Genomic DNA, 16,635 nt, shown 5'->3' on the forward strand with positions numbered 1-16,635 from the left:
ATTTGGGAAGTTCCCCAGTCTTCCACAGGGTTTTCGCCTTTCGAACTGTTGTACGCCCGTCGTCCCCGGGGACTGCTGGACGTCGCAAAAGAAACCTGGGAAGGTCAAGTCACTCCCTTTAAAACGGTGATCGACCATGTAACACAAATGCAGGATCGTATTGCCGCTGTCATGCCCATTGATACAGGCCCAGGGAGCCCAGAGGCAAAGTTATGATAGAGGCGCTAAGGTCTGTACATTTGCACCCGGCGATAGGGTGTTGGTCCTAATCCCTACGATGGATAGTAAATTCCTGGCGAAATGGCAGGGCCCATTTTAGGTCCGAGAAAGAGTTGGTGAAGTGAACTATAAAGTGTACCAGCCGGGTAAGAGAAAACCGGAACAGATTTATCATGTGAATCTGATAAAATCCTGGAAACCTAACAACCAACGTAAAGTGACATGGGACAGAGTCCAAAAAGAAACAACCAAGGCTGGGATAAGGAAAAATCAGGCTTTATTGATAGGATGCCTATGATTACATATAATCAAAATTAAGTAAAAGTCACAAAAAGTAGATAAAATAGAAGCTTGCGCACACTGATATTGTATATATCAAAAACCTACCAGCAGGATATAATTTATTATATGACTGCACCAAAGAGTAAAAATTATATATATAAAAAAAGAGAATGAAATATTATAAAAAAAAATATATATATATAAAATATGAGTGCAAAAAATTAAATATATTATTTTAAAATACTGTGAAAAAATGGGGGGAGGGAAGGGGGGCAGCTTACTAAATACCTCAGAATATACACTGTGCCAAATCAAAGTGACTAGTGCAAAATGAGCAGCAGGAGGAGGGATATAAAATTTCCTGATTTCTATCAATATCTCTATTATATTACCCGGACAAAAAAATGTGCAAATAAGCAAGAGTGAGATTATGTGTATAAAAATTAGTTATAAAAACCATCCACTGCATATGTCATAATATTTAATGTGCAAATATGCTAATTAAAGTGACAGGGTGCAAAGCATACAAAGAGGGAGGAAAAAGAAAAAAGGTAACAAAATGAGAGATAAAGGGATATATACCCTATCCTACTGCTGTTTGTCCACTCCAGGGACTCAATTATAACACACAAGCTTCTATTTTATCTACTTTTTGTGACTTTTACTTAATTTTGATTATATGTAATCATAGGCATCCTATCAATAAAGCCTGATTTTTCCTTATCCCAGCCTTGGTTGTGTCTTTTTGGACTCCGTCCCATGTCACTTTACGTTGGTTGTTAGGTCTTCTTCACAGTGGGTTTTCACTGTACTTCTGCACAGCGCACCCTATACAGTCTTTGAATATTTTATACCATTTTATTTCTATTATTATTTTATTTGCGTATAATCTTGGGTGTACTGTGTTATATACTTTATTAAAATCCTGGAAAGACCGCTCTGCCCTAACGGTGGATCTGCCCCGTCCGGTTTGTTCACCTACCGTACCGGAGGTGCAGGTTGCCGAGACTCTCTCAGAACGACAACAATCTGAGGTTAAGCAATTTTTGTTACAGAACCGACAGTTTTTCTCCGAAAAACCTGGCCGGACTAAGTTGGTGAAACATGAGATTGTCACAGAGCCTGGCGTCACTGTTCATGTGAAGCCCTACCGGATTCCGGAAGCCCGCCGTGAAGCCGTCTCCCGGGAAGTGATGGCAATGTTGGACTTAGGAGTCATTGAGGACTCGCACAGCGCCTGGTCCAGTCCAATTGTGTTGATACCTAAACCGGATGGCTCCATCCGGTTTTGTAATGACTTTAGGAAACTGAATGCAGTTTCTAAATTTGATGCGTACCCTATGCCCCGGGTCGATGAGTTGATCGACCGGCTTGGTAAAGCCCGATACATTACGACCCTGGATTTAACAAAGGGGTACTGGCAGATTCCTCTGGCCGAGGCGGCCAGAGAGGAGACGGCATTTGCTACACCGGAAGGTCTGTTCCAGTATGTCTATATGCCGTTTGGACTTCACGGAGCTCCCGCAACGTTCCAGAGATTGATGGATCGAGTCTTGAGGCCTCACAGACAGTACGCTTCTGCCTACCTGGATGACATTGTAATTTACAGCATGGACTGGGAAACTCATCTCCAGAAGGTACAAGCGGTGATTGATGACCTGCGAGATGCAGGTTTAACGGCAAACCCCAAGAAATGCCACATCGGGCTTGAAGAAGCCCGATACTTGGGCTACGTGATTGGCCGAGGAGTGGTTAAACCCCAGATCGACAAAGTACAGGCAATTCTGGGCTGGCCACAACCAGAGAACAAAAAACAAGTACAGGCTTTCCTGGGGATTGCCGGCTATTATCGCCGGTTCATTCCCAATTTTGCAGCCATGGCCACTCCCTTGACGGATCTTACCAAGGGGAAGGGTTCCGTCATGGTAAAATGGACCTCAGCTGCTGAAGAGGCCTTCCACAGCCTGAAACGGGCTTTGTGCTCTCAGCCCGTACTAGTGACTCCTGATTTCAGCAGCGAGTTTGTGGTACAAACTGATGCCTCTGATACTGGTGTCGGAGCTGTACTTTCCCAGGTGAGGGACGGAGTCGAACACCCGGTCCTCTACCTCAGTCGGAAACTGAATGTACATGAGCAGAGGTATGCGGTGGTTGAAAAAAAGTGTCTAGCCATTAAATGGGCTCTCGACTCCCTCAAGTATTACCTGGCCGGTAGGAAGTTTAGGCTGGTCACAGACCATGCCCCTCTCAAGTGGATGCACCTCCACAAAGACCGTAATAGTCGGGTAACCCGGTGGTTCCTTGCCCTGCAGGCTTACTCTTTTACGGTGGAGCACCGACCTAGGGTGCAGATGGGGAACGCCGATGCCCTATCCCGAGTGCACTGTTTCAAGAGTGTTCTTGCTCGACTGGAGTGGTCTGAGCAAGGGGGGGGGGGATATGTAAGACTCATGCTGGTGTGGTAGTTGGAGGCAGGTATATCTCACCCAGGTATTTGTCCTATGTGAATTAGGCTGCTCAGTATCTTCAGGGTGCTAATGGGTTAATAAGTGCAGGAATAAAAGATGACCAGCTGGGGGTTTCCAGCGTCAGCCTGGGGCACTCAGATTGCCTGTCTGTGTGAGACAAACGTGAGTGAGAGCTGTGTTCAAGAATTGTGTAATGTTAGCTGGGTGGGAGAAGCCCCCCCAGCTGTTGAGATAGGAACGTGTTGGTTTAGTTAGCGCCGGACAGGCTAGGATTTATTTTTATGTTTTGTTTTTCTATGTTGCTTTCACGTTAATAAATCTGACCTGAGGTCAGCTTGCTCACAAACCTGCTGTACGCCTCAGATTCAATGCACAAACCACGTGGCCTTTGACCCCAGCAAAGGCGATCCCAGACTGTTGTGTCACAGCCCCTACTTTCCTTTCTGTCTAGTCCCTTGGTACTGTAATGCTATCCTGTGCTCTGACACTGGCCTGATCTGTTTATGTCTCTGTCTGTGCCCCTTGGTAGCTTTGTTCTTTAGTTACCTTTCTAGGAGTTTTCCTTCAGTTTCTAGTTCCCTGAAGCTTAGGTCACGCCCACCTGAAGTCAGGTGATTCAGGTCCTGTCAGGCCTGAAGCCAGTCTTGCTTGCTCTGCATTTCTGGGAGTCTGCAGCTCTCTCTGGATCCTGTCTTTCCAGGAATTAGCATCGGTGGGTGTCGCTCATATCTCCCTCTCTGACAGAAAGTCCTTTATTTCATAACTGTCATCTCAGATGGTAAGGTGCATCAGCTGGCAGAGGCATGCAGGGAGAGAAGAGAGAGGACCTAACTGTTATGACCTGGTGGTGGGAACTCTGCTGACCGCAATCCCTAATCCTATCACACACACTAGAAATAGCCGTGGATTGCTCCTAACGCTCCCTATGCAACTCGACACAGCCTAAGGAACTAGCTAGCCCTGAAGATAGAAAAATAAAGCCTACCTTGCCTCAGAGAAATTCCCCAAAGGAAAAGGCAGCCCCCCACATATAATGACTGTGAGTAAAGATGAAAATTACAAACACAGAGATGAAATAGATTTAGCAAAGTGAGGCCCGACTTACTGAACAGACTGAGGATAGGAAAGGTAACTTTGCGGTCAGCACAAAAAACTACAAAAAGATCACGGTGCGGAGGCGCTCCCTCTGCGTCCCAGAGCTTCCAGCAAGCAAGACAAAAATCAAAATAGCAAGCTGGACAGAAAAATAGCAAACTAAAGAAAAACAAGCAGGAACTTAGCTTCTGCTGGGAAGACAGGTCACAAGAACGATCCAGGAGTGAACTAGACCAATACTGGAACATTGACAGGTGGCATGGAGCAAAGATCTAAGTGGAGTTAAATAGAGCAGCCAGCTAACGAATTAACCTCATCACCTGTGGAAGGACACTCAGAAGCCGCAGCCCCACTCACAACCACCAGAGGAAGCCCATGGACAGAACCAGCCGAAGTACCATTCATGACCACAGGAGGGAGCTTGACAACAGAATTCACAACACCTAACACTTCCATTCCTCTCTTAGAATAAAGTCTTCATCTGAATGGGAACATAATGTGAGTCCTCTCTTAGGCTACTTTCACACTTGCGTTGTTTGGCATCCATCGCAATCCATCGTTTTGGGAAAAAAACGGATCCTACAAATGTGCTCGCAGGATGCGTTTTTTGCCCATAGACTTGTATTAACGACGTATCGCGACGGATGTCCACAAGTCGTGTCCATTGTGCAACGGATCCGTCGTGTTTTGACGGACCGTCGTCACAAAAAACGTTCAATTTAACGTTTTTTTGTCCGTCATGTCCCCCATTTTCTATCACGCATGAGCGGCCGAAACTACGTCCCCTCCTCCGCGGACTACAGAATGGGCAGTGGTTGCTTTAAAAAACTACATCCGCTGCCCATGTCATGCACAAATTTCACAACATGCATCGGTACGTTGGCCCGGCGCATAGCGATTGACCTGTACCGACCCAAGTGTGAAAGTAGCCTTAGTTTTTTAAAAAACTGACCATCACATCCAAACATAGACTTAGGCTACTTTCACACATTAGATTTTTTGTTTCAGGCTCAAACCAGCTAATATTATAAAAAATGGATCCGTCACAAATAGTGAAAAACTGATGCGACGGATCCGTTTTCTGCTGGATCCGTTTTTGTTGTTTTTCTTTGTTTTTTCACCCAGGAATACAGTGACTTCTTGTTCCAGAGAGAGAGAGAGAAAGAGAGAGAGAGAGAGAGATATCCCAGAATGGAAAATGCATGATTTTTGTAAAAAACTGGATCCAGTCGCCGGATTCGGCCATTTCTACCTGCGTTTCATACGTTTTGGGCCGAATCAGTCAATCTGCGGTTTTCCGCCGGACAGAAAAAACATTGCTCTGGACATTTTCTCTATCCGCTGGAAAACAAATTATTGACGGATCCAGCAAAAAACGGATGAAACGTTGGGACATCAGGCGCAATCCGATGCTAATACAACTCTATGAGGAAAAAACGGATCCGGCGGAGGAAAAAATTCGCCGGATTGTGCCTGATGCAAAAAACTTGATGTGTGAAAGTAGCCTAAGTGTGAACTGGTGCTGAACGTAGAGTCACCATCTCATGTACATACAAAAAAAAGGCAGCACTCTGTAACGCCATAGCATGTAAATATGAAACATGAAAATTGAATTGCATTACTGCACTAGAAATCTGCATATTTCTAGTGCAGTAATGCAAATCAATTTTCATATTTCATATTTGCATGCCATGGCGCTACAGAATGCTGCCTTTTTGTTTGCATGTATATGAATTGGTGACCCTAGGTTCAGCACTAGTGATGGGCGAGCACTAAAATGCTCGGGTGCTCGTTGTTCGGGTCAAGCAAATTGGAATACTCGGGTACTCGACCAGAAAAATGAGCATAATGTAAGTCAATGGGAGACCCGAGTATTTTTACCGCGATCCCCCCCCGGGGGTCCTTTTAAGGTCTGAAAATGATGGAAACACTGCTCAAATGACACAGGAACCTCATGGGGATCGTCCCTGGAAGCATTCCAGACTCCTAGTTCACAACTTTAATCTTTTTTTTCCAAGATTCATGCCATTTTTCCCGGTGCCGCAAAAGACACATTAAAATGAAACCAAAACGGGTTTTGCTTGGAAATATGTCAAGGTACATCCTTTGCAGGTTAATGACTTGCCTGTAAGGCCAAATATTTTACCCCAGAATGAAAATTTCCTCCTACACTTAGGCTTAGTTCAGACGCTGCGTTTTTGAAGCGTTTTTCAACTTTAACATTGCTTTAAACCACTGCAAATGCATTCACTGGGTAATCTCATTGTAACATTTAAAACCCCTAGCTGGCCATGTTGTGTGCGACATATAAGCAGACCCATCTTGTTTCATTTATGAAGGAGGGACTCTTAAAGTCACGGAGCCTATTTTTACTGGTGCATCAGGTGACATTAATCTTCTTAAAGGGCCATTGTGAAACAGTGGGTCTCCTAAGCTGTTGTAGCCTATGCTGTGAGTGGATGTGCTGCCAAGAATTATGACGCACCACAATGCGCCTGTCATAAGATGTCCAGGAGGGAATCCTGAAAAAGTGTTGCATTGAATTCAAGGCCTGCCCTGCCACCAATTCATATGCACCCCAATAAGCCTTGGAACCCACATAGTGGATGGGCCCATGAAAATCCACTTCACAATAAGCATTTTGTACTCCGTACTCCTTTGTTTTACACACTGGAAACAAGGCCAGCCCTGCTGCATATTCATATGCACCCCATTGGAACCTACATAGTGGATGGGCCCATGAAAATCCACTTCACAATATGCATTTTATACTCCCGTACTTCTTGGTTTTACACATCGGCAGAAAGGTGAGCCCTGCTGCATAGTCAGTCATATGCACCCAATTACGCCTTGGAACCCACATACTGGATGGGCCCATGAAAATCCACTCGTATTTTTTAATGGTATGATGGTTCCCTCTTTGCAGAATTATTTACAGGCGAATTTGGCAATTGTGTTTGACATGTTTATAACACTAAGTTTCAGATATGGCTTGAACCCCTTAATCCCATATGACATACTATCCGTCAAGGTGACCTGGGACTTAATTCCCAGTGATGGGATAGTACATCATATGCGATCGGCCGCGCTTACAGGGGGAGCGCGGCCGGGTGTCAGCTGGCTATCGCAGCTGACATCCGGCACTATGTGCCAGGAGCGGTCACGGTCCGCCCCCGGCACATTAACCCCCGGCACACCGTGATCAAACATGATCGTGGTGTGCCGGCGGTACAGGGAAGCATCGCGCAGGGAGGGGGCTCCCTGCGTGCTTCCCTGAGACCCCCACAGCAACACGATATGATCACATTGCTGCGAGGGTCTCTTACCTTCCTCTTTGCAGCAGACCCGTCTCCAAAATGGCTGCGGCATCTGGGTCCTGCAGGGAGGGAGGTGACTTACCAAGTGCCTGCTCAGAGCAGGCGCTTGGTAAGCCTGCAGTACTGTAAGTCAGATCGCTGATCTGACAGAGTGCTGTGCAAACTGTCAGATCAGCGATCTGTGATGTCCCCCCCCTGGGACAAAGTAAAAAAAAGTAAAAAAAAAATTTCCACATGTGTAAAAAAAAAATAAAAAAATAATAATAATTCCTACATAAGGAAAAAAAATATTATTCCCATAAATACATTTCTTTATTTAAATAAAAAAACAAACAATAAAAGTACACATATTTAGTATCGCCGTCCGTAACGACCCAAACTATAAAACTGTCCCACTAGTTAACCCCTTCAGTAAACACCGTAAGAAAAAAAAAAAACGAGGCAAAAAACAACGCTTTATTATTATACTGCTGAACAAAAAGTGGAATAACACGCAATCAAAAAGATAGATATAAATAACCATGGTACCGCTGAAAATGTCATCTTGTCCCGCAAAAAACAAGCTGCCATATAGCATCATCAGCAAAAAAATAAAAAAGTTATAGTCCTGAGAATAAAGCGATGCCAAAATAATTATTTTTTCTATAAAATAGTTTTTATCGTATAAAAGCGCCAAAACATAAAAAATGATATAAATGAGGTATCACTGTAATCGTACTGACCCGAAGAATCAAACTGCTTTATCAATTTTACCAAACGTAGAACGGTATAAACACCTCCCCCAAAAGAAATTCATGAATAGCTGGTTTTTGATCATTCTGCCTCACAAAAATCGTAATAAAAAGCGATCAAAAAATGTCACGTGCCCGAAAATGTCACCAATAAAAACGACAACTCGTCCCGCACAAAACAAGACCTCACATGACTCTGTGGACTCAAATATGGAAAAATTATAGCTCTCAAAATGTGGTAACGCAAAATATATTTTTTGCAATAAAAAGCGTCTTTCAGTGTGTGACAGCTGCCAATCATAAAAATCCGCTAAAAAACCCGCTATAAAAGTAAATCAAACCCCCCTTCATCAACCCCTTAGTTAGGGAAAAATTAAAAAATTTAAAAAATGTATTTATTTCCATTTTACCATTAGGGTTAGGGCTAAGGTTAGGGTTAGGGCTAGGGTTACTGTTAGGGTTAGGGCTATGGTTAGGGCTAGGGCTAGGGTTGGGCCAGGGTTAAGGCGACAGTTAGGGTTGGGGCTAAAATTAGGGTAAGGATTACATTTACAGTTGGGAATAGGGTTGGGATTAGGGTTAGGGGTGTGTCTGGGTTAGAGGTGTGGTTAGGGTTACCATTGGGATTAGGGTTAGGGGTGTGTTTGGATTAGGGTTTCAGTTAGAATTGGGGGGTTTCCACTGTTTAGGCACATCAGGGGCTTTTCAAACACTACATGGCGTCCGATCTCAATTCCAGCCAATTCTGCGTTGAAAAAGTAAAACGGTGCTCCTTCCCTTCTGAGCTTTCCCGTGTGCCCAAACAGGGGGTTTATCCCAACATATTGGGTATCAGCGTACTCAGGACAAATTGGAAAACAACTTTTGGGGTCCATTTTCTCCTGTTACCCTTGGTAAAATACAAAACTGGGGGCTAAAAAATAATTTTTTGGGAAAAAAAAGATTTTTTTATTTTCACGGCTCTGCGTTATAGACTGTAGTGAAACAATTGGGGGTTCAAAGCTCTCACAACACATCTAGATGAGTTCTTTAGGGGGTCTACTTTCCAAAATGGTGTCACTTGTGGGGGCTTCTACTGTTTAGGTACATTAGGGGCTCTGCAAATGCAATGTGACGCCTGCAGACCATTCCATCTAAGTCTGCATTCCAAATGGCGCGCCTTCCCTTCTGAGCCCTCCCATGCACCCAAACGGTGGTCCCCCCACATATGGGGTATCAGCGTACTCAGGACAAATTGGACAACAACTTTTGGGGTCCAATTTCTCCTGTTACCCTCTGGAAAATACAAAACTGGGGGCTAAATATAATTTTTGTGGGAATTTGTGTTTTATTTTTACGGCTCTGCATTATAAACTTCTGTGAAGCCCTTGGTGGGTCAAAGTGCTCACCACACCTCTAGATAAGTTCCTTAGGGAGTCTACTTTCTAAAATGGTGTCACTTTTGGGGGGTTTCAATGTATAGGCACATCAGTGGCTCTCCAAACGCAACATGGCGTCCCATGTCAATTCCAGTCAATTTTTGCATTGAAAAGTCAAACGGCGCTCCTTCCCTTCCGAGCTCTCCCATACGCCCAAACAGTGGTTTACCCCCACATGTGGGGTATCAGCGTACTCAGGACAAATTGTACAACAACTTTTGGGGTCCATTTTCTTCTCTTACCCTTGGTAAAATAAAAAATTGGGGGCAAAATTATAATTTAGGGAAAAAATATGATTTTTTGTTTTTACGGTTCTGTATTATAAACTTCTGTGAAGCACTTGGTGGGTCAAAGTGCTCACCACACCTCTAGATAAGTTCCTTACGGGGTCTACTTTCCAAAATGGTGTCACTTGTGGGGGGTTTCAATGTTTAGGCACATCAGTGGCTCCCCAAACGCAGCATGGCGTTCCATCTCAATTCCTGTCAATTTTGCATTGAAAAGTCAAACGACACTCCTTCCCTTCCGAGCTCTCCCATGCACCCAAACAGTGGTTTACCCCCACATAAGGGGTATCGGCATACTCAGGACAAATTGTACAACAATTTTTGGGGTCCATTTTCTCCTGTTATCCTTGGTAAAATAAAACAAATTGGAGCTGAAGTAAATTTTTTGTGAAAAAAAGTTAAATGTTAATTTTTATTTAAACATTCCAAAAATTCCTGTGAAACACCTGAAGGGTTAATAAACTTCTTGAATATGGTTTTGAGCACCTTAAGGGGTGCAGTTTTTAGAATGGTGTCACAATTGTTTTTTTCTATCATATAGACCCCTCAAAATGACTTCAAATGAGATGTGGTCCGTAAAAAAAATGGTGTTGTAAAAATGAGAAATTGCTGGTCAACTTTTAACTTTTATAACTTCCTAACAAAAAAAAATTTTGGTTCAAAAATTGTGCTGATGTAAAGTAGACATGTGGAAAATGTTACTTATTAAGTATTTTGTGTGACATATCTCTGTGATTTAATTGCATAAAAATTCAAAGTTGGACAATTGCAAAATTTTCAAAATTTTCGCCAAATTTCATTTTTTTTCACAAATAAATGCAGGTAATATCAAAGAAATTTTACCACTATCATGAAGTAGAATATGTCACGAGAAAACAATGTCGAATCACTGGGATCCGTTGAAGCGTTCCAGAGTTATAACCTTATAAAGGGACAATGGTCAGAATTGTAAAAATTGGCCTGGTCATTATCGTGCAAACCTCGTGCCCCTCGGGGCTTAAGGGGTTAAAAAAGACTAATCCATGCAATACAAAGCAATTTCATTGCAAACTACAAAATTCAAGGAATATTAAGATTGAATAGTGTGAGTGCGTACATTTTTGTATACGTTAACAATAACATACAAAGGTTAATAACTAGCACATATAAGGATTACATAAATATACTGATTACGTATATATGAAGATTACCTTCATACAGTCTACTTAGATCATCACCAAGAGGCTTTTAACACTAGAACTACCGGAGGGGTCATTTTGACCCTTTTGCTATTTCTTTTTCCTATAATTTCTAAAATTTTAACAAATGAGTTCTGAGTTTTTGTGACTTTTATTTATTCATGGTAGTGTATATTTTTGGACACAAAAATGAATTGAAACTTTTTCAGGGGCCTGGATTTTACAATTCATACCAATAAGTACTAAAGGGGTCAATTTTACCCCATACATAAAAGTAGTAGTAGGCAAGTCTCCTAATAACAAATACATATGAGACTACTCTGATGAAGAATGGTGACATCACTCTTACAGTTACCAAGGTGAGCCAAATAAGAATGTCATTTTGTTCAGTAGTTTTCACCCAGATGTAGCAATTGGAAATGACAAGAAAAAAAAACTGGAAACGGTACAATTTTACAATTAAACAAAGGTAGGAGTGCACATAGTAGACCAGATGGCTCGAAATTACACCACAAAATCTGGAAGCCGCCGATGGCCTGTTCAGGTGTTTTGTAACATACTTGATTTAGCAGCTATAAACGCAATTATACTCTATAAAACAGCAACTGGGAGTAAAATTAGCAAATGGGAGATCATTCTTCAGCTTCATGCTATAACCATGTTAAAGGAAAATGCATGCTGTACTTGATCTTAACACTGTTCCTACTAAGTTAAAATAAATGTTCTTTAATTTGTTGGCAACAAAAAAGTTATTTTTACTCCAGAGTCAGTACTTTTGAATGGGGGTCAAAATGACCCCTAATGGTAGTTATAGGTATTATAAAACCTGCGGTAGTTCTAGTGTTAAATATCATCCACCTGGAATATCCGAGAAGCAACACAAAGACAGAGAACCCCTGGGAGATTACCTACACTGCATGGGCGTCCCCAATTATGCAGGTACCAGCACACTGTACATGTACAGGTACCCTAGTTTTGACATCTGTCTTAGTCATGTTTCTCTGGTCTTATATAGTGATTTACACTATGGAGTAAAGGCCCCTTCACATTAAGCGACGCTGCAGCGATACCGACAACGATCCGGATCGCTGCAGCGTCGCTGTTTGGTCGCTGGAGAGCTGTCACACAGACCGCTCTCCAGCGACCAACGATGCAGGTAACCAGGGTAAACATCGGGTAACTAAGCGCAGGGCCGCGCTTAGTAACCCGATGTTTACCCTGGTTACCATCCTAAAAGTAAAAAAAACAAACACTACATACTTACCTAACGCTGTCTGTCCTCCAGCGCTGTGCTCTGCACTCCTCCTGTACTGTCTGTGTGAGCACAGCGGCCGGAAAGCAGAGCGGTGACGTCACCGCTCTGCTTTCCGGCTGACCGACGCTCACAGACAGTACAGGAGGAGTGCAGAGCACAGCGCTGGAGGACAGACAGCGTTAGGTAAGTATGTAGTGTTTGTTTTTTTTACTTTTAGGATGGTAACCAGGGTAAACATCGGGTTACTAAGCGCGGCCCTGCGCTTAGTTACCCGATGTTTACCCTGGTTACCAGTGAAGACATCGCTGAATCGGTGTCACACACGCCGATCCAGCGATGTCAGCGGGAGAGCCAGCGACCAAAGAAAGGTCTGGCCCTCTAGCCCCGACCAACGACATCACAGCAGGATTCTGATCGCTGCTGTGTGTCAAACTAAACGATATCGCTAGCGAGGACGCTGCAACGTCACGGATTGCTAGCGATATCGTTTAGTGTGAAGGTACCTTAACTCTAGTTTCACCCAGACCTTCAAGTGGCCACTTTTCAAGGTTGGATGAAACTGAGATATCGTGGACTCATCAGATGAGGGTCCATACACCCCTAGAAAATAAAAGTCACAAGGATTTAGATCAAACCACCACAGGCAGAGTTTCAGTAAACCTTAATGTTTTAAAATGACAAACAGCAAACGTATAGAGGCTTTGAAATGTTTGTGAACTAAGTAAACAAACATTTATCAAGATTGTGCACTATGAGCATTGTCTGTCACAGCTGGAAATCTTTTACAAGACATGCAGCTATGTGATTGTCTGAATGCATTCAGTGTACAGTATTTCAATCTTGTTTACAAATCGCCATTTGTATATTCACCATTTGTACATTTGAGGAAGTCAAAGTTATGGCTCTCAAGGAGAGAAACTAATATAGTGGACAAAGCTATATTTTTAATGAACTACTGAGCCAAATTAGCAGCATTTAGGGTTGAGTGAAAAGGGTTGGCCACTTTCAGAAGTCGCCGACTTTTGGCAAATCGGGTTTCATGAAACCCGACCCGACCCCTGTGTGGGGTCGGCCATGAAGTCGGCGATCTTCTGAATGTGGTATCGGAATTCCGATCCCGATTTCCGATATGTTTGCAATATCGGAAATCGGTATCGGAATCCATATTTAATGTAAAATAAAGAATTAAAATAAAAAATATCACTATACTTACCCTCTGACGCGCCCTGGTACTAACCGGGGACCTTCCTTCCTTCGAATCAGCGCTTTGTAGGACCTTGCGGTGACGTCGCGGTGACATCGCGGCTTGTGATTGGTCGCGCGGCCGCCCATGTGACCACTCGCGCGACCAATCACAAGCCGCGACGTCACCGCGACGTCACACAAGGTCCTGCAAGCGCTGATTCTTAGGAAGGAAGGCTGCCGGAAAGAAGCAGGGCGCGTCCGAGGGTGAGTATATACCTAATAGGAATATACTCACCCTCGGACTCGCCCTGCTTCTTTCCGGCAGCCTTCCTTCCTAAGAATCAGCGCTTGCAGGGCCTTGCGTGACGTCGCGGCTTGTGATTGCTCGCGCGAGCAGTCACATGGGTGGCCACGCGACCAATCACAAGCCGCGACGTCACCGCGATGTCACCGCAAGGTCCTGGAAGCGCTGATTCGAAGGAAGGAAGGTTCCCGGTTAGTACCAGGGCGCGTCAGAGGGTAAGTATAGCGATATTTTTTATTTTAATTCTTTATTTTACACTTAAATATGGATCCCAGGGCCTGAAGGAGAGTTTCCGCTCCTTCAGACCCTGGGAACCATTGGAAACCCAATGCACAGCATTGGGTTTCGAGTTTCGGCCGACCTCGACCCCGACTTTTTTATAGGATCGGCCGATTTCACTCGACCCGATCCTATAAAAGTAAAGGTCGCTCAACCCTAGCAGCATTGCTTTATTAAATTTATATGAAGTGTATTGTGTCAAATTTGAGCAACCAGGCAACACAAAAATGAGCTTTTCAAGTGAGCTCTTTAAGGTAAACAAATATGAAGTGTTTGCCATCAAGGATGTGGTTTCACCAATAGGGGTACCTTTTTAAAAATATACTGTTGCCTTCACAGCCCCCCTTGTCCAAACTTCACGGGCCTATAACAGTACAAAGCATGTTCACCCAGGTCATGTTGTCGGAGATAAGGAAGAGACATTGCAGGAGACAGAGTTAAGAATTAGGGCCAATGTAGTGGTGTAGGTCTCTGAGACTTCTAATGCAGTGCATGATCTGCCAAACAATTCCCCAATGGGAGTACCTTAATGCCAATGCATGCCCCTAGCCCAAACTTCAACTGCCTACAACAGTACTGAGCACATTCACCCTGGTGATCTAGTGTGAGGTACATTTTAGATTGTAGGAGACCGAGTTAAGAAGTCAGCCCAATGGAATGTCATGCCCAATTCCCCAAAGTGGGGTCCATTTTTTTTAAAAAAAAGAGTGCCATCACAGCCCCCTTGCCCAAAATGCACCGTACAGAGCACGTTAACCCTGGTGATCTAGTGGCAGTTAAAGGACACATGGCAGGAGACAGAATGAAGAAGTAGGCCCAATGTAATGTCATGCCCAATTCCCCAATGTGTTGTCCTTTTTGGACTTAAAAAAATAGTGCCATCACAACCCCCTTGCCCAAAATTCACTGGCCTATAACAATACAGAGCACGTTCACCCTGGTGATCTACTGGCAGGTACAGGACAGATTGCAGGAGACCGAGTTAAGAAGTAGGCCCAATGTAATGTTATGCCCAATTCCCCAATGTAAAATCTTTTTTTTTTTTACATATAAAAGAGGGTCATCACAGCCCAGAGATCTCTGATTAAGAAGTGTTCAGGAGGTTTAACTGGGCACGTCACATGTGACGTCACCTAGGATATTTTTTCTATATGTTTTAAAAGAGTTTTCAATAAAGTGGCCATTTTAACTTTTTATTTTGTTTAGTACTGGAATATATTTTATTTCTTCCTGTATCATTAACCAGTTGCTTGCCACCAGTGACCTGCGCACCACATCTACTATTCGGATTAAGCCCCTGGAGTGCACGTCCAGTCAAGACGGAGTTCCGCGCACCTGTGGTGGTCGATCGATGTTATGAAGTATTACAAGGTGGATTTATATTACATTATCTGAATCTGTATTTTACTCATTGTCAGTCTGTGAAATGGATCAACAGAAGAAAAAAAACAAGGGAAATGAAGCAAGCTACCCGTTGGAGATGTGCTCACACTTTGATGCTGATGAGATCAAACGGCTGAGGAAAAGGTTTAAGAAACTCGATTTGGACAATTCTGGCTCTCTGAGCGTAGAGATGTTCATGTCATTACCTGAGCTGCAGCAAAACCCGCTCGTCCAGCGAGTAATAAACATATTTGATACTGACGGCAATGGAGAGGTCGACTTTAAAGAGTTGATTGAAGGTGTGTCCTAGTTCAGTGCGAAGGGCGACAAGGAGCAGAAGTTGCGGTTCGCTTTCCGTATCTATGACATGGACAAAGACGGCTACATCTCTAACGGCACGCTTTTCCAAGTATTGAAGATGATGGTGGGAAACAATCTGAAAGACACCCAGCTGCAGCAGATAGTAGACAAAACGATTATCAATGCAGATAAAGATGGAGATGGGAGGATATCTTTCGAAGAGTTTTGTGCTGTGGTAGGAGGTTTAGATATCCACAAAAAGATGGTGGTCGATGTGTGACTCCTCCGAGCAGCACCCAACACTTCTGCTTTCTTCTCCATCTCTGAAGATCTGCTCAAGACGTCCAGCAACGCTCTCTGTGTATTTTAAATGGAAGTATTTTTCTCTGTGAAGCCACATTTTCCAACATGAGCCTCATGAAGTCAACAACTTAAGTGTCATTGAACTTTGTAACTCTCTCAATAACTCGGTGCAGCACTTTACGGTCTGAAGGACCGCGCAATGGGGAAGACCGTATTGGTTTGATGGAGGAAAAAGAAGGGAGATGGCTTATTTTTTTTTATCCTTTTTTTTTCTTTGTCTTTTCTAAAGAGAATATAGATGGCTTTATACGTAGTCGTTGGGTGGGCTTTAAATTAAGTTACTTGAGTAAAGAAAACAAAGGAAGCTAGAGTAAAAAAAAACAATGTAATGTCATGCCCAATTTTCCAATGTAAAATCCTTTTTTTTTAAATAAAAGTGTCATCCAAACATCTGACTGCTCTTTCAGCACTGTCCACAACTCATTGTGCGGTTTGCCACCTATGCAGAATAGCTTCAGCACAGCCTGTTGCTGCTTGGCTGAGGCAGTGCTGCAGTGCCTCCAGCTTATGACTGATATGTTGATTTCAGAGATGGAGGGTGAAGAGGAGGAGGAGCAGGAGCTGTATACTG

General features: G+C 43.4%; 1 pseudogene; it reads left to right on the plus strand.

Annotated features, from left to right (window-relative positions):
* The first annotated feature begins 15,371 nt into the window (after positions 1 to 15,371).
* Positions 15,372 to 16,123, plus strand: LOC138672146 (calcineurin subunit B type 1 pseudogene; annotated as a pseudogene).
* The last annotated feature ends 512 nt before the right edge of the window (positions 16,124 to 16,635 follow it).

Source organism: Ranitomeya imitator, chromosome 3, assembly GCF_032444005.1.
Source record: "Ranitomeya imitator isolate aRanImi1 chromosome 3, aRanImi1.pri, whole genome shotgun sequence".
Taxonomy (NCBI): domain Eukaryota; kingdom Metazoa; phylum Chordata; class Amphibia; order Anura; family Dendrobatidae; genus Ranitomeya; species Ranitomeya imitator.